Source organism: Syzygium oleosum, unplaced genomic scaffold (genome assembly GCF_021117445.2).
Source record: "Syzygium oleosum isolate NSW1041296 unplaced genomic scaffold, Sole_v2.1 Sole_v2.04, whole genome shotgun sequence".
Taxonomy (NCBI): domain Eukaryota; kingdom Viridiplantae; phylum Streptophyta; class Magnoliopsida; order Myrtales; family Myrtaceae; genus Syzygium; species Syzygium oleosum.
This window is the reverse complement of record NW_026607488.1, coordinates 11,803,128-11,829,009: the sequence shown is the minus strand read 5'-3', so window position 1 is coordinate 11,829,009 and position 25,882 is coordinate 11,803,128. Positions and strand designations below refer to the sequence as shown.

At 41.9% G+C, this 25,882-nt stretch overlaps 2 pseudogenes; one reads left to right on the top strand and one right to left on the bottom strand.

The window, feature by feature from the left end:
- Nucleotides 1-3,970: 3,970 nt before the first annotated feature.
- On the bottom strand, nt 3,971-6,495 carry LOC115679341 (pentatricopeptide repeat-containing protein At4g20740-like; annotated as a pseudogene).
- A 15,675-nt stretch (nt 6,496-22,170) lies between these two features.
- On the top strand, nt 22,171-23,762 carry LOC115664779 (AAA-ATPase At5g57480-like; annotated as a pseudogene).
- The last annotated feature ends 2,120 nt before the right edge of the window (nt 23,763-25,882 follow it).

The following is a 25,882-nucleotide window of genomic DNA, read 5'->3' as shown; positions in this document are numbered from 1 at the left end:
TTCTAAAAGCTGTTTATTCTTCCTCTTTACCACACCATTTGTTGAGGGGTGTAAGAGCAAAAACTTTGATGCACAATTCCTCTTTTCCAAGAAAAACTGTCACAAAATTTTATTGAAATATTATTTCCCATTGTCACTCATAAAAATCTAGATTTGTGCTCAGAATTGTTTTTGTATCATGGTGTAAATTTTTTTAAAACAGTCTCTACCTCAAATTTCTCTTTTAACAAATATACCAAACTCACCCTCATATGATCATTAATAAATGTAACAAACCATTTCTTTCCTAAGGGTGTAAGAATTCTAGATGGGCCCAAATATCACTAGGAATTATGGAGAATAATTTCGACAGCCTGTAGGTTTGTGAGGGAAAATTGGTTCGATGATATTTAGCTAATTCACACTGAAATGAAGATCGACCTTTATTCAAAAACAACTTTGGGAACAAGAACTTTAAATATTGAAAACTCGAATGACATATCCTATAATGCCATAATGTAATATTATCATCCTTACAAACGGTAACAGATTCAAAATAGCTACCCTGAACTTGTTCTATCTTTCAAAGAAATGGAGTCCTCTACTTTTTCTAGCATTACCAATCATCCTCCCTGAGGTCAAGTCCTGAAACTCACAATGAAATGAGAAAAAATTAGCTTGACACTTCAGATTAGAGGTTATTTTACTAATGGGGCAGCAAGTTACAAGATAGCTTTGGGACAGAAAGAACATTACGAAATGTGAGGGCAGGTGAGAGCTTGATGGATCCTGTTCTAGCTATAGCACTAGGAGAACCATATGCAATTTTGATTTTTTTTTCTTACACACGAGCTATAGGTTGAAAAGAGTTTTGAATAACCTATCATATAATTGGTTGGTCCTAAATTGAGAATCCATAGAGTAATTTGATGGGAATTTTCTATGAGGAAAGCAATAGAAAGATAATTACCTTTCTTGGATAAAGAACAAGATGGCTTTAAATAAGGTTGTTGAGGTTGAAGGAATTGTACAGGTGTTCTAACTGTTTCTTTGTGAATGGAACCGAATGTAACTTGATTTGCTCTTCCTCATTTGTTGCTTGGAATGCATGAGCATCACTATTGTTGCTCCTTCTCTTCCAACCTTCTTTCTTCCAATTATGCGGTTTCCCATGAATTTTCCAACAAGTCTCTTTGGTATGACATGGTTTTCTGTAATGTTCACACCATGGTTTCTTCCTCCTGTCTTCCTCAATATCAGGCCTCCGAGATACAAGTGCAGGATTTTCGGATATAGAGTTGACACTTGTTTCCGAATCACATAGCATGATTCACCTCCGAGATTCCTCCCTTCTAATTTTGGATGGCAAAGTTTTTCGACCAAGGATTCTGCCTCTCACCTCAACCAAGCTTCTATTAAGGCCTGCTAGAAACATGTATACTTTATCATTTTCTTCTCTCTTCATTTAGCCGTTGCAATCAGCCGGACTTCCCCATGTATCATCATAGCATTGATCTAAAACCTGCCACAAGGTTGCCATTTCATTGTAGTAAACAATGACCTCACGATCTCCTTACTTTGATTTCCATAGCTTTGTCTTCACTTCATAGATGTCGGAAGAATTTTCCAAATCATAATATGTTTCTCTCGCAACGTTCTACACATCTTTAGTGGTCGCAAGGAATAGATGTGGTTTTCCAATTATTGGCTCCATAGAATTGATCAGGCAAGCAATTACTCGGGAGTTCTCAGGTCTTCAAGTCTTCCAATACGGATTGCTTTTTGTGGGTTACTTCACCTCGCCTGTCAGGTGGCTTAGCTTCCCTCTGCCATCAATTGCTAGTTTCACCGATTGAGCCCGCTCCAAATAATTTTGGCCATTCAATCGGTGATCTGTTAATAGCTCGTTAGAATTCTGGGAGAATTGCTCTCCGCCACTACTCGATTGTGCAAAGAGATCAGTTGGCTTGTTCTCTGGCATGACACCTGAAGAAGCAGTGTCCTTACTAGCTCCGGTATTCGCTGTTTCCACCATAGTAGGAGCCAAATTCAAACCTTAGCTCTGATGCCATGTAGATTTCAAAGGTTTCTTCTGTTTTTTTATTACTTATCACACATTCAGAGAACAGAACATTAAATAGGCCTAGGACAGCTAAAAAACAAAAAGAAAATAGGAGCAGAGATAGTATCATTTCCTACTTCTAATTCTAGTGATCTACTTCTTACTTATGAGGATTCAGAAACAAAAGGAAATAAAATAAATAGAAACAAAATAATTTCCTATCCCGATATTTTCTCTTAATTCTTCGACACCTCCAACCACCAAGTATTAGTTTTTTTCCTCGCCAATTGAGCAAGTGAGTGAGAGAGAATGACAATGGTTGAGTGAGTGACTGAGTGGAATGCAAATGATACTGAACAAGTCCAATTCAATGCTAAAGCTGTGAACTTGCTTTTTTGTGCTTTGACGCTGATGAATATGGGAGACGTTAGAAGTGACTTATAAAGGGACCGGCAAAGTCAAGAAGTCTAAGATAAGCATGCTCGCACGCTCGTATGAACTTTGCACTATAAAAGATGATGAGTCTAGTGTCAATTACCATATTCATAATGCAAGTCACGTGCTATATAAGATTGATTCGAAAACTAAAACTAAAAGTGAAACTGAAAGACATTGCTACAAACACAAAGGAAAAAGACTCTGAGACGAAAATTTGACAGAGTTTTGACATAGCTCGAGCTTCTATGCTCCTTCTGCATTCCTTCTGTTTATAGAGCTTGAATCCCCTTCGACGGTTACTTGACTTCTCCATGTGAGCCTCCATCATTCAATTGCTCCCGTGTCTCCGTAATTTTTTCTACTTCCACGAGCTTTAATAGCTGCCCTGTTTCTAAGACTTCCTCATTGAACCGCTCCATCGTGCTTGAATTTGCTCGCATTCAGCAACTGTTCCCGCTTTTGAATTCAAACAGGCCGAACTCGTCCTGTTCCACGCCTTGGTAGATCGAACAGCTTTTACAGGCTCTAGGTCAGGCCCTGTGACTTCTCATTTTTTTATAATCCATTCCTTTTGTCTTCGACCTAATACATGAACAATTTCTCTCCTTAGCTGACAATCATGCTGCACAATTTTCCCATAAGAGAAAAGCTCTTTCAATGAATAGATGAAAACATCATTCCCTCGACTTGGTTTTACACAGTAATTGAAGCTGATGGCAACATCTGCAGCCAAAAAGGGATGGCATCCAGCATAATTTTTCAAACCGGGCACTTTCTGAATCTTCTTACGCGTAAAACTAACTCAAAGAAACAGGTACGCATCTTCAATCTCGAGACACACAACAAGATTAATTTGACCTCATTTCCTGGTGGTGCACCCAATCGAAACCGATAACGCAAGCCTTCGAATTCTATCCAACTACAGCCGAATAACAGCTAAATGTTTTTCGCAGGTACTAGCTTCCGTGTTTTGCATATACCTCCTCCTATATTCATTAAGTTGAAACTCTTGTTGCCCTAGAGATCAATAAATCAGCCCAAGCTCATGAAGATCACGACTATTATTAGTCTATATTGATCTCCAGTAGGACTAATTTATTAGTCTATTCCATGTTTTGCAGATACCTCCTATATTCGTACGGTTGAGAGACTCATTGCCATAGAGATCCATGAATCAGCCCATGCTTGTCAAGATCATGAAATTATTAGTCTGTATTGATCTTTAGTGGGACTGATTAAACTGTAGGTTATTCATGCACTATAGCATAGCCTCCAGGCATTACAACAAATGCATATAAGGTAATCTCCCTACAAGGCCCTGCATAAGACGCTAAAATAACATGGGCAAGACATGCAAATAACCATAACTGTTTAAGTTTAGTTGGGAAGGTAGTGCTAATCAAACCCCATAAAATTGGGCATAGATCCAGATCAAGGAAAAGATATATGTTACACCTGACAGTTACAAGAAGCTGGAGAAAATCAGGTGAAGGACATAAAAGGATATTATTCATGTCAATTGAATAAGCAAATCATTTACAGGCAACACATAGGTAATTCCAAAGTCAAGTTGGCTTACCTGAAGCGATGGTGCAATAGCAGCAGAGATCAACATCAGGTCAACCCTTAATAAGGGGTTACTGGCATAGGGCAGTTGAACAATGTGCAATCTCAAGGATCCAGAAACTGCCTTGCATTTCATTGAGGCCATCCCAGTGATCACAAAGCTAGGAAGCTCATACCATCTTGCATTGCTAAGAAGCCTTTAAATATAGTGGCAGTAGAATGAACATAAAACACATGTATCATTATGAAGGCAACAGGTTACAACCCTTTGCCTTCAATTTTCTTTCCAGACCAAAGAACTTCAATCCTGATAACACTAGGTCTGTTGTCTTCTTCTGCATGTGATCAACCAGCATGTTGTCGTATACAATCACATCTGATTCCTTTAAAAGCTTGCGTTCTTGCATACTTGAAAAGACTATTCTAGCTTCTTCTATTGTCCCGTGTTTACACAATCCAGAGATGACAGCATGCACCATCACTAGGAGGGAAGCCCTCTTGCACCATCTCATCCAGGACTTCAACCACTTTCTCAGCCTGCCCTGACTTACTCTCATGGAGAATCGTCAGAGAGTATTTAAACTCCATGGGTCCACTCGTGATATTGGCCAGGCAATCACGAACAAGCATCATAGTAGCATCAATCTCGCCTATTTTGCTAAGTCCTTTAGCGAGAGCACGATATGCATCTACAGTGGGAAGACTACACATTCCCATTATCTTATTATAGCATGTGCATGCCTCTTTTATTTCCCCGATTGCAACAAGACATTCGATGGCAATACTGTAAGTCAAGGAATCGGGCTCGATTTGTGTGTTCTTCATTTCATCAAATAGAGACATTACCAATTTCACATCCCCAGACTTTTTCAAAGCCCCCATCAAGATATTGTAGATCGACACATGGCAGTAACCTTTTACTTTCAAGTCCCTGAAAACATCTAAAGCTATTGGTATCCTCTCTTCCTCACAAACAAAAGATGAGAAAAAACTAGAGAGATCGTTTATCACGGAAACACCAAACTTCTCCATCTGCATCAGCAACTTGCTGAAATCCTCCATTCTTCTCATCTCGGCGTAAGAAACCAGAATGGGATTGACTGTCCCAAAATCTGGCTGGAGATCCTCCTGCAACGTTTTAAAGAAAAGCTTGTGAACCTTATCAACCTGCTTGACGTTACACAAGCCTTCAATGAGAGAGTTATAGATCTGCAAGTCAGCTCGATACCCTGAGTCAATTAAATCCTTCAACAAGCCACAAGCAGATTCAACTTTGTCACCTGCAACAAATGACTCGACTAACACGCCATAAATTGCCCGATCAATCAAAAATCCTTTTGCTTTCATCTCCTTAAATAGCTCAAAGGCCTTGTCCATTCTCTTTCCTTTACACAATCCCGTAACCAAGGTTCCATACGCCATAACATCAGGCTCGACACCATCTCTCTCAATTTCTTCCCACACCCCTAAACATCCGTCTAAATTCCCTTTCGAAACCAATATCTTAACCATTGCCATGTATGCAAAAACATCCGGCTTGCACAAGTTTGCTATCATTTTGGCCAAAATCTCCATCATTTCATTAATCCTCCTCGCCTTACACAATCCTTTTATCAAGATCATGTAAGTGACACGATCCTCAACCAGCCCGTCATCCCTAAAATCATTGTAAACTGACAATGCCAGATCCAAATGATCAGTCCTCACCAACCCATCAATAATCTTGTCATACAAGAACGCACGTGGCTTCACGCCGAACTTCTTCATCTTCTCATACACATAGTAAAGCCTCAATCCCCTGTTGGCATCCGCATGCATCCTAATCAAAATCTCGAAATGCTTCTCACTAGGCGGCTTCCCCTGCAAGTCCATCAACTCGGGCAGCTGGTCAGCTGCTCAGAACTTCTTGTTCTTATTCAAGCAATAAGCAAATGCATTGTAGGCAGCATAGTTATGCCTATAACCCTTTTCCCTACCTGCCCAAGCAAATAACTTGGAGGCAACCGCGGGGTTATTTTCCGCCTTGAGCACCTCCGCAACAAGGCCGGGCGTCACGCGGCGGAGCTTGCCTAGCTTGGCGACGACGGGCGGGCCCCAGTCGCCGCGGTTCCGGCTGAACACATCGACAATGAACCGGGCGATCAGAGAGAGGCGGCAAGGGAGGAGGGAGGCTCCGGCGCCACGGGCGGAGACCGGAGGTGGCTGCGGTGGTCTGGGTCCCATTTGTGGAGTTGGAAGGGAGGCGGGGGGTTTGTGGGTCTGGGGCTTTGCCGTGCGGGGATGGTCTTGCGGGAGGAGAAGAGGCCGCCGTAGACGACGGGGCGGTTCTGGGAGGGCTTGCGGTGGCCGTAGAAGAAGTATGGTTTGTAGGGCTTCGGTGCCGTAGGCTGGTTGGGTGGCATTCGGAGTCTTTTTTTGGGGCGTCGCCGCCGTCGGACGGCGGAGAGACCGGCGGAAGAGACGCGCCGCAAGTGTCGATAGAAAATAATGACTGAATTAGAGGGAGAATAGTATTTTTGGTTATAGCCATTTGCTTCTTTATGTTTTGTAGTTTCTAAAATTGCAATGTGCACCCTATATTTTGGAGTCCGTTTCAAATGTACCCCTTGACTATTACTTTTGGCCAAATTCTCACCCATATTTCAATCATATACTTTCTCGTCAATGGTGTTTGTTGCGGAGGCAAATCCATCCAGCAAATTCGGCAAACTTATATTTTAGGTCCGCCACCGACCATCATTACCATTCAACCATTTTTCCTCCTCTTGTCTAGTTTGTTTCCTTGTTAATTTTTTTCTTTTCATTTTTCCTTCGTATTATGATTAATTTTTCGGATTTTACAATCAAAGTAAGGACATTGCAAAGAGTTTTTAAAGATCAAAGGCACGATGGGTGTGTTTGGTTCGACATTTAGGAAAAGTTTTGGAAAAATGCAAAGACTTTTAGATCAAATGTGCTTTTCGAAATGCTAGTAGTATTTGATTGATTGTAAATTTAAAAGTGCATTAAGAAACAACTTTAAATCACACTCTGTAAAGTACTTTTTCTTATAAAAAAAAACTCAAAATCGATGAAGGACTTGGTGATCGTCGGGCACACGGCGAGGCCAAATCTAGCCGTCGACAGCCTCGCCTTAGGTCACCCGACCTCAGGCGATCGTCACTTGGATTCCTCGCGGGACTCAGGTGAGGCTGCCGCCGCCGCTAGATCTAGCTCGCCAAGGAAATTGGCCATGGCAGCAATCATGCTCGATTTCCCCGTCCTGGGTGGGCCGTAGAGTGGTAGCCTGGCTTCCAGGCTCGACCCATCTGTTGGTAGAAGCCCTTCCCAACCTTGAAGTCGCGAAGGTCCTCCATGATGTCCCTTTTCCTCTTTGGGTTCATGGGCAATTAGAGGTGAGCGATTTCGTGTTCCATACAGGTTCCACCTGGAACCTACTCACGAGGTCAGGTTCTTATTTTTTGAAACTTAAAACCTACCCTACATATCTTGCAACCTAAAAATTACCCTATCACAGGTTCCAGGATTGGTTCTACGATCTATCCAGATTCCACCTGTATTATTAATTGAACAATTGTAGTAAATTGTCACTTTTAATGACCGCCACTTGCTTCTATGATCTACTGACCACAACTTATATTTAAACACATGAAGATATATGAAACATTAACAAGTCATAAAATGAAAACTCAAACTAATGATTCTAGATTATACACTCATCATCTGACATCATAGAACATCGCAGGATCACGCGAAGACATAACCAAGAAAAGCACAAAAAACTCGTTTGAGGTTTTAGGTTCTAGGTTTCAGGTTCTACCTATCTAGAACTTGAAACCAAACCTAAAACCAACTCGTCCAAACAGGTTCCACAATTTTTGGAACCTAGAACCTACACTGCATACATTGGAACTTGGAACCTATAGGTTTTTACCGGTCAAGTTCTCAGGTTCAGATTCTATCCTGGAATCATGCTCACCCCTGTGGCCAACGCGTGGAAGGTACTCGGGTGCTTGAACGACACTAATTCCCATGGGTGGCCCTAGGAGTAGTTTCTAGAGTTAATGCCATGAAAAACCTTAAACTGATACACTTATGATAAATTTACCCTAAATTAATTTTTTGACCACTAAAAACCTCAAGCTAGTACACCTACGACAAATTACCCTCCGTTTGTTTTCGTTAAATTCTACTATTAAATTTCTGAGTTGAATGACACATTACAGTTGACGGGTGTACCAGTTTAGGGTTTTACCCTCCATTTATCACTAATGTATCAGATTGTGGTTTTTCATAATATTAATCCAATTTAACGGAACTAAATGAGGGTAAATTTATTACAAATATAACAGTTTGGGGTTTTTTGTGATCAAAAAATTAGTTTGGAGTAAATTTGTCACAAATGTACCAGTTTGAAGTTTTTGATAATCAAAATTAATTTACAAAAAAATTATCTTAAGTATAGTAATTTATAGTTTTTCGTGATATTAATTCTAATTTTTAGGGCCAGCCCTCACTCTCAAAGATGAGAACAGTAGCCATTAAGGCCAAATCCATAAGTACAAAAAAGAGCAAGTCTGTACTAACCCGTGTGGGTCCAATTAGCTTCCGCTTTCGCACCTCGTCTGTGTCAAAACCGCACCAAGTGAGACCCATTCATTCGATTTCTTGTATATAGTATTAATATATCCATGTCTCCGCCTTTTGCGGCTTTTGAAAAAAAAAATTGAAAGAAAACATCTCAACCATCACTCCCAAACACTACAAAAAAAACATGATTTTTGCGACGGGAAATTTTTCGTCGCTAATTTGCGACAAACTTTGCGACGGATTTCTAAATCCGTCGCAAATTAGCGATGAAAATAATCCGTTGCAAATTTCCGACGGAATTTGCGACGAAATTTGTGATGGAAAATATTTCCGTCGCAAATTTGCGACGGATAGGAATTCCGCCGCAAATTCTATCGCAAAATTGCGACGGAATTCTTTTCCGTGGCAAATTTCGTCGCTAATTTGCGACGAAATTATTTTCCGTCGCAAAATTGCGACGGAATGTTGGTCGTCGCTAATTCCGTCGCAAATTAGCGACGACAAATTTTCCGTCGCAAATGTGCGACGAATTTTGCGACGGATTTATTTTCCGTCGCAATTCTGTGCGACGAAAGTCGCGGCGTATATTATATCCGTCGCAATTGCGACGGATTTTGCAACGAAAGTGGATTCGTTGCTAATTTGTGACGGAAAATTAATTTCGTGATATGCACCCCACCCGTCAATTTCTCTCTCTCAGTAGTGATTCATCACGTCGCCCGTTTTTCTCCTGCCTTCTCCCTCTTTCGTTTCTCTTAATAAGCAGTGCGCGCAGAAATCAATCTCGGTAAAGCTTTTCCACCCTAAGTATCGTAGCTAATTTCGTGACTAAACATGCGACTAATACGGTCCTGTCCTTTCTATTCATCGCTTGATGCGAAAAAAAAATTTATTGACTTTTTTATTCTGTTTTTGTTGTAAATTGGTGGCCGGTCGTCGGACCGGCGACGGCCACCAATTTGCGACGGACACACCTGGGCAAGGCCGCCGGTCGACCTCACCGCCATGGCGGCCTCGCCCAGATCTGGCGGAGGCCGACTGGCCTCACCATGGCCGCCGGTCGACCTCGCCGTCGCCCAGATCTGGGCGACGGCGAGGTCGACCGGCGGCCATGGCGAGGCCGCACGGCCTCCCCCAGATCTGGGCGAGGCCGACCGGCCTCGACACATGGCCGGCGAGGCCGCGCTGGGCGACGGCGAGGTCGACCGGCGGCCATGGCCAGGCCGCTCGGCCTCGCCCAGATCAGCCGGTCGCCGGACCGGCGGCCAGGGTGAGGCCGCTCGGCCTCGTCGGCATCATACGGTCGCCGATCGCCGGACCGGCGACCGGAGAAAAATATAAGAAATTTTTTTTTTTTAAATTCGGAAAAAATAAAAAATTATTTTAAAATGAATGTTAAGTGATTTTGCTTTTATTTAGGTACGTGTCCAATTGAAGGTCTCGCAATCCAAGTGAACGTTGCAATTCTCTTCAAATTGACCACTTTCTGCTACCAAGATTTCAATCAAATATCTGGGTAAGTCTTCTTTACATGGTAATTTTTTCAATTTTTTAAATTTAAAAGTAATTATTGCGTGAAAAATAAAATTTTAATTTTCATAATTTTATGGTTTTAATTAACAACAGTAGATATGATATTTTAAATATTTTACGAGATTTTTTTATTTTAATACAGACACAATGCAAAGAGACAGGGCTTGGATGTATAATAAGAACTTACTTGGACGTCGAGGATTGACCGATGAGTTTCGTACTGGGTTGGAACTATTTTTAGACTTTGCTAGTAGTAAATATGAGTTCATGGATGGAAATAAGTTAAGGTGTCCGTGTAGAAAATGCAGTAATGGTAAATTTCATGTGTGTGATACAGTTAGAGAACATCTTTATAGATTTGGGTTTACTCCGAATTATTATAATTGGACTTGCCATGGTAAACCATTTATATCTGATGAAGGATATCGAAGAAGTGACCAATTTTTAGTTAGGGAAGAATGTAGCTATTATGACCAATTGAACCCATACGAGAGGATGGTGATTAATGCAGCTAGTCAGAATTTTGTTTCAGATTCGAACCATGCAAGTACTAGTTTTACTCCTACACCTGAACAAGTGGGTACTAGTTATGCATCACAATTGGAAGAGATAGGAGTAACGGGTTTTGATGAGAATGTGTGTAATGGAGCTTTTTCATCTAATCAGTTCTGGGAAATGTTGAAAGCAGCAGATGAACCTTTATGGCCAGGTTGTGACAACCACACTAAGTTATCAATGACAGCAAGACTGTTAAATATCAAGGCAGAGCATAATGTGTCGCAAGATTGCTTCAACTCTTTTGTTGAAGTAATGCGGGAAACAATGCCTCGTGATAACAGCATGCCAAGTGATTTTTACGATATGAAAAAGCTAGTGGATAACTTAGGTCTTCCGGTTGTAAGGATTGATGTATGTAGTAGGGGTTGTATGTTATATTGGAGAGATGATGAAAATGCAGAATCTTGCAAATTCTGTAGCCAACCTAGGTACAAGATTAACAGGAGGCAGGGTCGTAATCAGAAACGTAGACCATGCAAGCAAATATTTTATCTGCCCTTAATCCCCAGATTGCAAAAGCTTTATGCGTCTCAAGCCACTGCTGAACACATGACTTGGCATGCAAATCATGAAACAGAAGAGGATCTAATGTGTCATCCTTCAGATGCAGAGGCATGGAAACATTTTGATAGAATGTACCCTGAGTTTGCAATAGAGCCTCGAAACATCATGTTAGGTCTCTGTGCTAATGGATTTGCCCCATTTGGGAAATCAGGAAAAAGTTATTCATGTTGGCCAGTTATCTTAACGCCGTACAATCTTCCACCTGGTATGTGCATGAAGACACCTTATATGTTTTTGACATTGATCGTAACTGGCCCGCAAAATCCGAAAAAGTTAATAGATGTTTATATGCAACCATTGATTGAAGAGTTACAACGGCTATGGGAGGAAGGTGTCCTTACATATGATGTTTCTACCGATCAAACATTTGTAATGAAGGCTGCTCTTCTTTGGACGATAAATGACTTTCCAGCTTACGGAATGTTATCTGGATGGAGTAATCCTGGGATCTTAGATGTCCGATATGTTTGGAGAGATCAAAGTCATTTAGATTAAAACATGGAAAGAAGCCCGGCTATTTTGACTGTCATAGACAATTTTTACCGATAAATCATACATTCAGAAGGAATAAAAAAGAGTTCATCAATAATAGGACTGAAAGAACATGTCCACCATTGAGGTTGACCGGCGATCAAATTTGGGAGCGGGTGCAGGACTTTCCAACTGTTGTTTAGAACCCTCACGGTACGACTTTTGCGTACGGAAGTACACATAAGTGGACAAAACGCAGTATATTTTGGGATCTATCGTATTAGAAGGTCCATCTTATTCATCATAATCTTGACGTCATGCACATAGAAAAGAATGTTTTCGACAATGTCATAAATACTGTGATGGATGTCACCGAAAAAACAAAAGACAACTTGAATGCAAGAAAAGATATGAGAGATATTTGTGATCGGCCAACACTAGATGTGGATGCAACCAGCAGGGGACCAAAACCAAAAGCAGTTTATACATTGGATAGGGAGCAGAGGCGAGTTGTTTGTCAATGGTTGAAATTTGTGCGGTTTCCTGATGGATATGCTTCGAACCTCGGGAGATGTGTTGATTTGAATGAATGCAAGTTGACAGGTTTGAAGAGTCATGATTGTCACATATTGATGGAAAGACTAATTCCAATAGCTTTCAAGGAAGTTCTACCGAACTTTGTATGGGGCGCCATTACAGAGTTAAGCAATTTCCTGCATGATATTTGCTCGACAGTGTTAAAAGCATCACACATGGAGAAACTGGAGAGAGATATTCCAATTATTCTTTGCAACTTAGAAAGGATATTTTCTCCATCATTTTTTGATTCGATGGAGCATCTCTTAGTTCATTTGCCTTATGAGGCCAAAGTTGCAGGTCCCGTCCAATTTCGATGGATGTATCCATTTGAGAGGTAATTTTTTTTAAAATAAAGTTAAAATTACTTTATTATATATTATGTTCCGATAAGTTTCTTTCTATTGCAACTAGATTCTTATATCATTTGAAGAAAAAAGTGAAGAATAAGGCATGTGTTGAAGCTTCAATTTGTAATGCATATATTGTGGAAGAAGTGACAACATTTGCGTCATACTATTTTGAGCTGCATGTGCAGTGCAAGAGACGGAGAGCAAGCAGAAATGATGAGGGCCCCAGTGATCCCAATTGCAAAGCATTCTCTATTTTCAATTATCTGGATCGACCAAGCGGCGCATGTCAGTTTCGTTACTTAACAGGCGAAGAATTGCATGCAGCCCATACATATATTTTACTAAACTGCCCAGAAGTCGAGCCATACTTCGTGTAAGTGTAAATTTGCAAATATATGTATTGTGTGTCAAATATTTGCTAATATATTATTGGTATTTATTACTATGATTTTCCAAACTTCAATGTGTAGACTACCACCAAATGAGTTTGACTGTTTGTGCGATGAACAATTTGCAGCATGGTTCAAAACATATGTAAGTTGCCTATGGCCCAAAACCAAGTTATTTAAATTTTATACATCATTTATTAAAATATATATTATTGACTTTGCGTGCGTAACCTTAGGTTCATAGTAATCATAATGAACTTGGAGAGCAAGGATTGCTACATTTGTCATGGGGTCCATAGTTAAGAGTACGAAGTTGGCCGGCATACTTCATAAATGGATATAATTTTCACACTCAAGAATATGGAATGGGAAAAGCCACAATGAATAGTGGTGTGTGTGTTCGGTCATCCAATGGTGGCAGTTCAAAAGATGATTTTTATGGCTTGTTGGATGAAACAATAGAGATAGAGTACCCTGGATCTTTAATGATGCGGGTTGTGTTATTTAAGTGCAAGTGGTTCGACCCTGTCAAAGGAATGAAGGTGCATACAAAGTTTAATTTGGTTGAAATAAATCACAAGAAAAGGTATATGAAATATAAACCATTTGTCTTGGCACAACAAGCAATTCAAGTATGTTATACATCATAGCCTAGTTTGAAACGTGACAAAGCTGATTGGTGGGCTGTATGTAAAATCAAAGCACGGAGAAAAATCGATGAACACTGGAAGGATAGAGCCTATCAACAAGAGGAAGTTTGTAACACGGTTGAAACTGAGGAATATAACATTCCAACTTTACAAGATCCATGTGGAGGAATGATAGATGTGGATCCAACTGAAATTTGCAAATTAAATGTACAAGATGGTTCAGAATCTGATTTTGAGACAGATGATGAAGATGAAGATGAAGATCAAGACGAGGACGAAGACGAAGACGAAGACGAGGACGAGGACGAAGACGAAGACGAAGACGAAAATGAAGATTAAAATTGTTGTGACAAAACAATATGAGTTAAATTATTATTGCGACAAGTGTTATTTTGGTTGTCATAATTATTATTATTGTTTTTGTTATTACTGTTATTGTTGTTATTATTGTTGTTATCGATTATTCTTATTAATTTAATTGATTGTCGGAAAATTTATCGCTAAATGACGACAAGTCAAATATTATTCGTGCGATAACATTTGCGATATTCTATTTTCCATTGGATTTGGATCGTTGCTAATTTCGTCGCTCATTTTACGACAACAACTTATTCGTGGTTACTGTTCATTGAAGAATTATCGACGGAAGTGAAATTCACGATAATTTTCCGAATCTGTCGCAAATTTGCGACGGATTCGAAAATGTCCTTTATTTTTGGAATCCGAAATAAATCCGTCGGAAAATTGCGACGGAAAAATATTGTCTGTCGAAAAATTTTGGATAGGAAAAAAAAACGTCGCAAATTTGCGACGGACCAAAAAAACTCCGTCGCAAATTTATGAAGAACAAAAAAGTCGGTCGCAAATTTGCGACGGACAAAAAAAATGTCTGTCGCAAATTTGCGACGGACCAAAAAAATGTCCGTCGTAAATTTGCGACAGACAAAATTTCCGTCGCAAATTTGGGACGGAAAAAAATCCCTCCCAAATTTGCAACGGATCAAAAATGTCCGTCGACAATTTGCGACGGACCAAAAAATGTCCGTCGCAAATTTGCGACGGACAAAATTTCCGTCGCAAATTTGGGACGGAAAAAAATCCCTCCCAAATTTCCGACGGATCAAAAAAGTTCGTCGCAAATTTACGATGGACCAACATTCCGTCACAAATTTGCGACGAACAAAAAAACTGTCCGTCGAAAATTTGCGACGGACCAAAAAAAGTCCGTCGGAAATTTGTGACGGACAAAATTTCCGTCGCAAATTTGGGATGGGAAAAAAATCCCCTCCCAAATTTGCGACCGACTAACATTCCGTCGCAAATTTGCGACGGAAAAAAAATTCCCTCCCAAATTTGCGACGGAAAAAACGTCCGTTGCAAATTTGCGACGGACAAAAAAAGTACGTCGCAAATTTGGGACGGGAAAAAAATTCCCTCTCAAATTTGCGACGGACCAAAAAATGTCCGTCGTAAATTTGCGACGGACAAAAAAATGTCCATCGCAAATTTGCGACGAACGAAAAATGTCCGTCGCAAATTTGCTACGGACAAAATTTCTATCGCAAATTTGGGACGGGACAAAAAGTCCGTCCCAATTTTGCGACGGACAAAAAGTCCATTACAAATTTACGACTGACAAAAAAAGTCCGTCGCAAATTTGGGATGGAAAAATATTTCCCTCCCAAATTTGCGATAGACAAAAAAAGTCCGTCGCAGATTTGCGACGGATCAACATTCCGTCGCAAATTTGCAACGGACAAAAAAATGTTCGTCGTAAATTTGCGACGACTAAAACAGTCGTCGCAAATTTACGACGGATAAAACAGTTCGTCGCAAATTTGCGACGGACAAACGCAAATTTGCATCCGTCGCAAATTTGAGTCGAACAAAAAAAATCCGTCTCTCTCTCTCTCCCCCTGCATGCGCACGTGCCCCCGTCAGCTTTTCTTGTTTTCTGACTGTCACGGACTGTTTTTCTCCTCTTCTTCTTCTTCTTCTTCTTCTTCTTCTTCTTCTTCTTCTTCCTCCCGTTGTCTTCGCCGAGTGCCCTGGACCACCGTCGCCGTCGTCGCCTGCCCGCCCTGCAGCTCGCAGCCGTCACCCCCGTCACCGTCGCCGCCGTCCCCGTCGTATCCGTCGACCCCGTCGCCGTCGCCGCCGTCCCCGTCAACCCCGTCGCCGCCGTCCCCGTCGTCGCCTGCACGTGCGTGGGGTCGCCGCTCGCCGGCGGAGCTCGCCGCCGCGCGCGCGCCGCCCGCGCCTCGCCGCGCGCCTCACACGGCCGCTGAAGCCGTCGCCACCCGGCCTCGCCAAGCTCGCTATCGCCACCGAACCGCCGCCCGGCCGTCGCCGCCCAACCTCGCCCGAGCACTTGCCATCGCCGTCGCCGTCGCCGCCCGAGCCGCTCGACGCCGCCCGAGGCCGTAGCCGCGCCGCCGCCGCCCGCCCGGCACCGCCCGCCTCCGCCATCGCTCGCCCGCCGACCCCGCGCCGCCGCTGCCTCGCCCGCCTGACGCCTGCCGCCTAGCCCGCCCGCCGCCGCCGCCGTCGCCGCCCGGCCTCCACCGTCGTTCGCTCGGCCGTGGCCGAGCACCCAGCCCGACTAGCCACCACTTGGGCCCACGCCCGCGCCGAGCCCGCCACTGGCCGACCGACCAAAATATAATTATTGTTTGGTTTTTCTTGGCCTTGAACCAAGTAAGCAACTCCATAAACCCTACCTACTATAATGAGTATTAATCGGATTTGTTTAGGGATTGTTTAGTGTCTGATTGGTTGGCTAAGTTAGGGGTCGATTTCAGGATTGCACGTGGCTTTGATAGATGTTCGACTGGTTAATTGTCCATTATATCGCCGATTAAGCGTTCAATGATGATCGGGTGGTTGATTAAGCGTTTATTCAGAAAATGCATTAAAATTGAACAAGTCTAGAAAAATTCAGAAAAATTTCATGAAAATTAAAAAAAGTCATATTTTAGGAAAATATTAAATTTGTTGAATTTTTTTTAAAAAATTAAAAAAAAAACCAAAATTTCAAAAAATCACAAAATGGCAAAAAATAACTGTGGCCACCCACTTTGAGTGAAATTTAAATTTTTTTAGGTGCCCAAAAAAAGAATTATAATAAAAAATTCAAAATTTTCAAAATTTTATAAAATGACTTAAAATACCTGTGGCCACCCATTTTGAGAGAAATTGTAATTTTTTTTAGGTGCACAAAAAATGTAAAAATAATAATAAAATAAAAAATTTCAAAACTTCACAGAATGGCTTAGAATACATGTGGCCATCCACTTTGAGTGAAAAATAAATTTTTTTAGGTGGCGAAAAAAAAATTAAATATTTTAAAAATTTCAAAACTTCACAGATGGCTTATAATACCTGTGGCCATCCACTTTTAGTGAAATTTTAATTATTTTACGTGGCCAAAAAAATTAACAAATACAAAAATAAAAAAAATTTAAAACTTTACAGAATGGCTTAGAATACCCGTGGCCACCCACTTTTAGTGAAATTTACCTTTTTTTAGGTGCCCCAAAAAATTAAAAAATAAAGAAATAACAAAATTTCAAAACTTTACATAATGGCTAAGAATACCTGTAGCCACCCACTTTGAGTGAAATTTAAAATTTTTTAGATGCCCACAAAAATTAATGGCTTATAATGCCTATGGCCAGCCACTTTGATTGATGATCGTGTGGTCGAGAACGAAGATCATGTGGCTGAAATTGATGTTTCATGGTTGTTCTTGCACTTGATGAATTATCGTGTGGTTTGAAAGTGGATCGTGTGGTTAATTATGGCTAATGTCGGCTTAGCATGGCATATCGTGCTCATATATTAATGTTTGATATCAAAATGAGTGCGATTCATAGTATATTTGCTCATAGGAAATTGCCCGTCATAAACACTCGGCATTGGCTAATTAAGAGGGAACATTTTCTGCTTCTGAACCAAAATGGTAAGCTTCGTCATGTACGTCATTATGTGTCCGTAATACATGTTCATATTTTTTTACATATTTGTCTAACCTTCCTACTTGTCAGTATAAACGTAGAGGTCACATGCATAGAAGACCAACCTCTTCAACGTCCTCGTCCCCGTCCCTTTCCTCATCTCCTGTCCTTTCATCTAACCCTCAATCACAATATGCTGATGGACAATATGGACACGTTAGTCCTTCCTCCAACGCTCAAAAACATGTTATGGGACTTGGCCACATGCCAACTGAATCTCCTCCAGTTCCATCTCCTTTGGCTCCCTCTCCTTCCGTTCCTCTTTATTATTTAGCGCAACATTCGCATAATGACGGAAACACAGGTGAAGAAGATCAACGATTCATGATATGCCCATTTGGAGATTCGTAAGTACTTCATTTTTTTTTAGTATATGTAATATTTATGGCTTTAGATATGGATGTCAACTGAATTGTCGATGTTGCACAATATCCATATGTTTGCAGATTCACGGATGCTCCGTTTGTTGTGAGGGAACTGAATAAAATAGTCAAAAACTATTGGATGGGGCAGTATATTAATTACATAAGTGTTCCACAAGAAGTGAAAGATTTGTGGTAAAATGAGTTCAAGGTAAGTTTTAGATATTCTATTTTCTCACCAACTAAGTTCGGTGTAGTATATTGATGGTCAAGAATGATGTAAAGGGACCAGAACAATTCTTTAGTTTTTGGTACTAAAGGGACCATATATTTTCCTGGAGATGAACTTAACAAAGTCTATCGCCGAATTGTCTGGTGCATGGTAATGGATATGTGACCATCATAATAACTTTCAGTTTTTCTAGTATTGGTTGCAGCGGAAGTTCAAGTGGGCTGAAGAGGAAGAGAATGAAGTGAGAAGAATTTTTCATAAGTAAGTCAGTGATTTTATACGAAATGTGATGAATAGAGCGAAGAGCAAGAAAGTGAAGCCGGCTTTCATTACAGCTGACAATTGGATGAAAATTAACAGAATTTGGGAAACTAAAAGGAGTCAGCAAATCAGTGAGCTGAATAAAAAGAATCGCTCTTCTAGTTCTAGTGAAGGGTCTGCCACATATGCTGGGGGCTGTATCAACATTGGGGAGCATCGCAAACGACTGGTAAGTCTATTAAATAAGTTATAAGTTAATTTAATTCAATTACTCATGTTTACATTTTGTAGGCACAAAAATTGGGGACGAAACCGACATTTGCAGCTACATTTGAACGCATATTTCAAAAGAAAGATAAGACATGGATTGGTGATCGAGCAAAATCTGTTAAGGTATGTAAGGTTATACTTTGGGCTTTATGGAAACTAGAATAAAAACCGTGAATGCTTTTAATATTTATAGTAGATATATATTTGAAGTTATTTTATTTTCATCTATATTGTTAATGTGGGAAAAATATGATGAACTTTTAATGGGCAATGCTAGTGGTAGTGATGGTTGTGCTGCGTCTGAACCATCAGTTGACAGTATGGCATTATGGGTGGAGGCAACGGGTGAGATGAAAAAAGGAAAAATATTTGGGATGGGATCCTTGTCAAGGATGTACATGCCGAATCATGCTGGAACTTCATCATCCAATGCGACTGGTCGAAGGAGGACACGACATGACGAGCATTTGACCCAAGAAGTGAATCAACTGAAAAATATAATTGTAGAGAGGGACGACGAAATAAATGACTTGAAACAACAAATGCAAATCGTTATGCGACACCTCAACATCAATCGCGGTGAGGTTCCTCCTGTACCTCCCGCCAATCCAATAGGTGATGGGCAAAATGATGAGCAACACAATGATGCTGAGATTGATGATGATGATGATGATTTTCTCGGTCCTTTCTAGTTAAAATTGCCAAAATCGAGGGTAAGCTTGCTTCACAATCTTTTATGACATAAGTGCAATTTCACCCAATATGTTCCTGCCCTACAATTACTTTTTGTGCACAACTTTCTTACAACAAGGTTCTTTGCTTGCGAAAAACTGAAAATTTAGAGATCCCAGGATGGCATGCTTGTTAAAAAAAATATGATATTTGAACATTGTAGAAATACATGCCTTAATTGACTTTGAGTCCTCTCTTCCTGGGAATTGGTGTTGGTAATTCACCTCTCTAAGTCATTAAACTGTTGCAATGCTATTTTGACAAGGATCTAATTTTTCCTAGGTGACAGGAATACGGTTTACAAGGGTGAAAAAAGTACAGTGGATGTCAACGTTGACTCATATTCATATGTAAGAACATTGATGTTCGTCCTGAAACGTTTTTTTGTTAACTCTCTTACTTGTTTTTTTATACCTAGTTCCACATTCATGCATAAACACTTCTTTTATATTCTGGACTGATTGAATATCTTTATTTATGTATCCACATTTCATCAGGTGTCGACAAAAGTGACTGCTTTTGGTGTCGTGCCGAGTACCACAGCTGCCCAATCTTGTGTCTGGTTTGTCGATTTTTCGTTTTTTAAGCAGAATCTATGGTTGTCCCGCCTCCTATGAATGTTTTGAATGTATTATAAGATTGGATATCAAATATCATCATATCAGACTTTGCAACTTTGCATATATCATTATTTTTTGCGGACTAGCATCTTTCCTTCAGTTACATATTTCAATTATATGGCATTGTGTCTGGTTTGTTCGTTTTCTGTTTCTGAAGCGGAATCTATGATTTTCTCGTGTCCTTTGATTGTTTTGAATGTATTACATGATGTTCATTAATGCGTAGCTATTGATATGGATAAGTTTTGATGGCCGAAATGGTGTAAAATTTGCGACGAATATTTAGAGACGCATTTTGCGACCATTACAGTTCGTGGCTAATTTGCGACGAATAAGTAGCAACGAATCAAGTTCGTGCCTAATTTGCGACGAATACATTTTGCGACGAATTGTTCGTCGCTAATTTTGCGACGAATTTTGCAACGAATTTTGCGACGAATTTTCTGATAAATTTTGCGACGAATAAAGTTCGTGGCTAATTTTGCGACGGATTTTGCGACGAATAAAGTTCGTGGCTAATTTGCGACGGATTTTGCAACGAATTTTGCGACGAATAAAGTTCGTGGCTAATTTGCAACGAATTTTGCGACGAATAAAGTTCGTGGCTAATTTGCGACGAATTATTTGCGACGAATAAAGTTCGTGGCTAATTTGCGACGAATTATTTGCGACGAATAAAGTTCGTGGCTAATTTGCGACGAATTTTGCGATGGATAGTGTTCGTGGCTAATTTGCGACGAATTATTTGCGACGAAATATTTGCGACGAATTTTGCGACGAATAGTGTTCGTGGCTAATTTGCGACAAATTATTTGCAACGAATTTTTTTCCGTCGCAAAATTTTGCGACGACCTATTAGCGACGGAATTTTTTCCGTCGCTAAATTCGTCGCAAATTCGATTTGAGACGGATTTTTCCAAATTTTTCGTCACAAAATTCGTCGCAAAAATCATGTTTTTTTTGTAGTGAAAGTGAAATCTTCAAGTGTAGCCATATTCTTGATGAACATTTCCATGCAATTACAACCGAACGTGCTGTTCGAACAAAAAAAAATAAAAACAATTGGATGTGCTGGTGCCGGATTATTCGTCGTCGCCATCAAACTCCTTCCCGAGCTACCATGTAGGACGGTTGACGCTGACTAAACCGTCACGTCAGCAATTTCCGATCAAAATTATAAGGCTCAGGACTGAATTAACACAATTGAAAGGTTTAGATCTGAATCGGCCATCCTACGATAAGTTTAGGTCTGAATCGGTCATCCACAAATTGTTTTGTTTGAAGGCAATTTGTGAAGAGGGTGGGTTTCTGATGTTTCGTGAAGGCAATTTGTGGAGAGAGAGAGAGAGAGAGAGGTTTTGATGTTTCCTCGAGGGTTTTGATGTTGCATGAAGGCAATCCATGGGGTGTTTCTTGGAGAGAGAGAGAGCTTGTGTCAGCATCAATGGAAAAAAGTAAGGAGTTGACCGTGAGGACGACTGCATTCGAGCTCGTAAATGACCAAGAAGAGGGTGGGCTTCTGATGTTTCATGAAGGCAATTTGTGGAGAGAGAGAGAGAGAGAGAGAGAGAGAGAGAGAGAGGGGTAGGTTTTGATGTTTCCTCGAGGGTTTTGATGTTGCATGAAGGCAATCCATGGGGTGTTTTGTGGAGAGACACAAAGAGCATGTGTCAGCACAATCAATGGAAAAAAGTAAGGGGTTGACCATAAGGGCGACTGCATTTGAGCAAGTAAATGACCAAGAAAGGCCGAGAAAATCGGAAATAGCCCTTCAAAACCCACAACCCCCACTTTCTTTCTTCCATATATACTCTCCAGCTCGCTTCCTCAGAAAAACTCACACCCAAAAAGCCCAAATCCCCCGTTTCTCCCCGCCCTCCACACCCCAGCTCTTCTACATCGTCTCCTTCTTCCAAACCCGGGAGATCTCCTCAGCTTTCACTCACGCAGAATGGCAGAAATGAAGGAGTCTTGGACATCTCTGGCCTCCCTTCTGGGCATCCTGGCCTTCTGCCAGAGCCTCATCCAGGTGGTGATCCCGCGGGAGCTCCAGCTCGCCTCCCTCAAGTTCCTACTCCGGGCCCTCGGCTGCTTCTCCTCCTACTGCTACTTCGACATCACCGAGATGGACGGCGTCAACACCAACGGGCTCTACAACGACGTCCAGCTCTACCTCTGCTCCTTCGTCTGCAGCTCCGCCAGCCGCCTCTCCCTCAGTCGCGCCCTCAACTCCAGCGCCACCACTTTCAGCCTCTCCAACAACGACTGCATCAACGACGTCTTTGACGGCGTTGCCGTCCAGTGGGAGCACATGGTGATGCAGCGCCAGTCCCGGACCTTCTCGTGGCGTCCCCTCCCCGATGAGAAGCGCGGCTTCACGCTCCGGATCAGGAAGCGGGACAAGGACCTCATCCTCGACTCCTACCTGAACGACATCAAGGACAAGGCCAACGACATCCACCGCAACAACAAAGAATGCCTCATTTATACTAATTCGCGCAGCGGTTCCCGGGGCCACCCATGGGAATCGGTGCCGTTCAAGCACCCGAGCACCTTCGACAGGTTGGCCATGGACCCGGAGAGGAAGAGGGACATCATGGAGGACCTCAGCGACTTCGCGGCTGGGCAGGACTTCGACCAGCGGACGGGCCGGGCCTGGAAGCGGGGCTACCTGCTCTATGGCCCACCTGGTACGGGGAAATCGAGCATGATCGCCGCCATGGCCAATTTCCTCGGCTATGACATCTACGACCTCGAGCTGACCGAGGTACACTCCAACTCCGAGCTCCGGAAGCTCCTCATGAAGACCAGTTCCAAGTCCATCATCGTCATTGAGGACATTGACTGCTCGGTCAATCTGTCCAACAGGTTGAAGGCGCCCCAAGCGTCCTCGCCTCGGAGGTACTACGACCCCAGCGCGCCTGAGGCAGCGCAGGGCGGCGAGGACGGGAACAACAACACGATCACCCTCTCGGGGATGCTCAACTTCACCGACGGCCTGTGGTCGTGCTGCAGGAGCGAGAGGATCTTCGTGTTCATCACCAACCACATCGACAAGCTCGACCCGGCATTGCTCCGGAGTGGCCGGATGGACATGCACATCTGCATGAGCCACTGCTCGTACCCGGCGCTCAAGATCCTGCTCCGGAACTACCTGGGAAGCGAGGCCAAGAACCTTGGCGAGGCGGTGGCGAGGTCGCTGTGAGAGGCGGTGGAGAAGGCCAAGATGACGCCGGTGGACATAAGCGAAGTCCTGATCAAGAACCGGAGGAACAAGGAGAAAGCGGTGAGCGAACTTCTGGAGGTGTTGCAGGCGAGAACGGAGAGGAACGAGAAGTACGGAGGGTTGAGGGAGGAGTGCGGGCTGAACGGGGTGGTGGAGGAGGAGGAAGAAGAGGAGCAAGAGAAGAGGGCTCCGGGGAGACCCAGAGAAGGGAGCGAGGTGAGGACTGTATCTGCAAGAAAGGGGAGGATGAAGAGGAGAAGGCAAAATTAGTGGGGAGACTAATTTGTCCTTTTCTAGTGGGGAGGCAAAATTAGGAATGAAAATAAAAAGGACCATAAAAAAAATCTTTAATTATGCCAACTGTAATATGAATACACCAAACTTTTTTTGTATAACTAAAAACCTTAAACTTGCATATTGTGACATAAATACCCAAAACTTTTTTTTAGCATCATAAAAAATCCCGAACTTATGCGAGTATAACAAATATACCTTGAATGGAATTGAAAAAAAGGGTACATATGACACGCATGTATAAATTTGGGATTTTTTGTGACATAAAAGGTTTGGAGTATTTGTGTCACAATGGGTAAGTTTAGGATTTTTGGTTATAGAAAAAAAATTTGAGACATTTATTTCACTGTGGGTATAGTTGAGGTTTTTTTTCTGGTATTTATCCAAATAAAAAAGCAATATGATCTGTTGGAAACAGATGGGGATTTTGCTTTGTTGTGTGGGGGGATTTGTCGTTTGCGAGGGCAAATTGGTAAATTGTGGGCTTTATGGACAAAAGGTCACACGTACGAGTGTCTCATTGGAACGCTCCAAATTAGGGGCGAGCAACTTGGACCGCCCATACCGGGACCAGACCGGATCGGACCGACGGGTTTGGTCCGACTCTCGGGACTATCGGTCCGGTTCCCTGCTTCCTAAGAATGGAACCGGTTCCGCAATGGTCCGATTCCTTGCCCAAGAGGAAACCGGACCGACTGCCGACCGGACCGACCGACTATTTAATATATATTTTTTTTATTTTTTTCTTTAAAAAAATTAATAAAATGTGAACTAAACTCTAAGTGAACTTCATTATCATAAATTCATTGATAAAAATTAGTAAAATGTGAATTAAACCCTAAGTGAACTTCATTGACATAAATTCACTAACAAAAATTAGTAAAATGTGAACCAAATCTTAAGTGTTTAACAAAAAAAAAAAAAACTAAACTCTAAGTGACCGGTTCCATTAGACCGGACCGGAACCAGACCGGACCGGACCGGCTGTCCAGTCCGGTTCTCGGTCCTAGAACTAACCGGTCCGGTCCACGGTTCCCAAAATTGGGAACCGGTTCTCTCGGTCTGGTTCCTGGTTCCACCTTAGAATCGGATCGGATCGGGAATCGATCACTCCTACTCCAAATTTGTGGCTTGTTATGAAAATGGAAATAAAGCTGGTGACATGTCAGTTTATCCTACTATTGTGGGTGTGCTTTCGTGTGTTTTTTTGTTCTTTTGCATAAGTGGTGTTAACGCCTCTGAATTATTGCTGGCAAATTGAGCATGCATTTTTATTAAAAAAAATCGAAAAATAGTAATAAATAAAAGAAAAGAATAATCAACAATAGATAGGAAATAATAAATTAGGTTAATTCCACGAAAAACTCTAAACTGGTACAACTGTGACAATTTTACCCCAAACTATTTTTTTACCACAAAAAATCTCAAACTGGTACATCTATGACAAATTTACCCCGAGCTATTTTTTTGACCACCAAAAATCCCAAACTGGTATACTTGTGACAATTTTACCCCGAACTAATTTTTTGATATTATTTTTTATTTTTTCAATTTTTTTATTTATTTTTTCTTTCTTTTCTTTTCTTTTTTTCTTTCATCTTCTTCATCTTCAACCTCTAGCCGATCGCCGGTCCGCTGATCGACCAGAGGCAGAAGCCGGCGAGGTCAACCCCGCCGACCGCTGGGGCGGCTCGACCTCACCCTGCAACAGCGAGGTCGGCCTCGCCAGCGGCCGGCGGGGCCGAGCCCTCGCTGGATCTAGCGAGGCTCGAACTTGCCGGCAACTGGCGAGGTCGGCCTCGCCATTGGCCGGCGAGGACAAGCCCTCGCCAGATCTGGTGAGGCTTGAACTCGCCGGCAACTGGCGAGGGCTCGCCGGCAGGGCCGAGCCCTCTACAGGGCCAACCTCGTTTACTTCCACCTCTGGCCGGTCGCCAGTTCGGCGACCGGCCAGAGGTTTAAGATGAAGAAGATGAAGGAAAAAAATAAAAGAAAAATAAAAAAAATTAATAAAAAAAATTCGAAAAAATAAAAAAAATAATATTAAAAAATTAGTTCGGGTAAAATTGTCACAAGTATACTAGTTTGAGATTTTTTGTGGTCAAAAAAATTATTCGGGGTAAATTTGTCACAGGTGTAC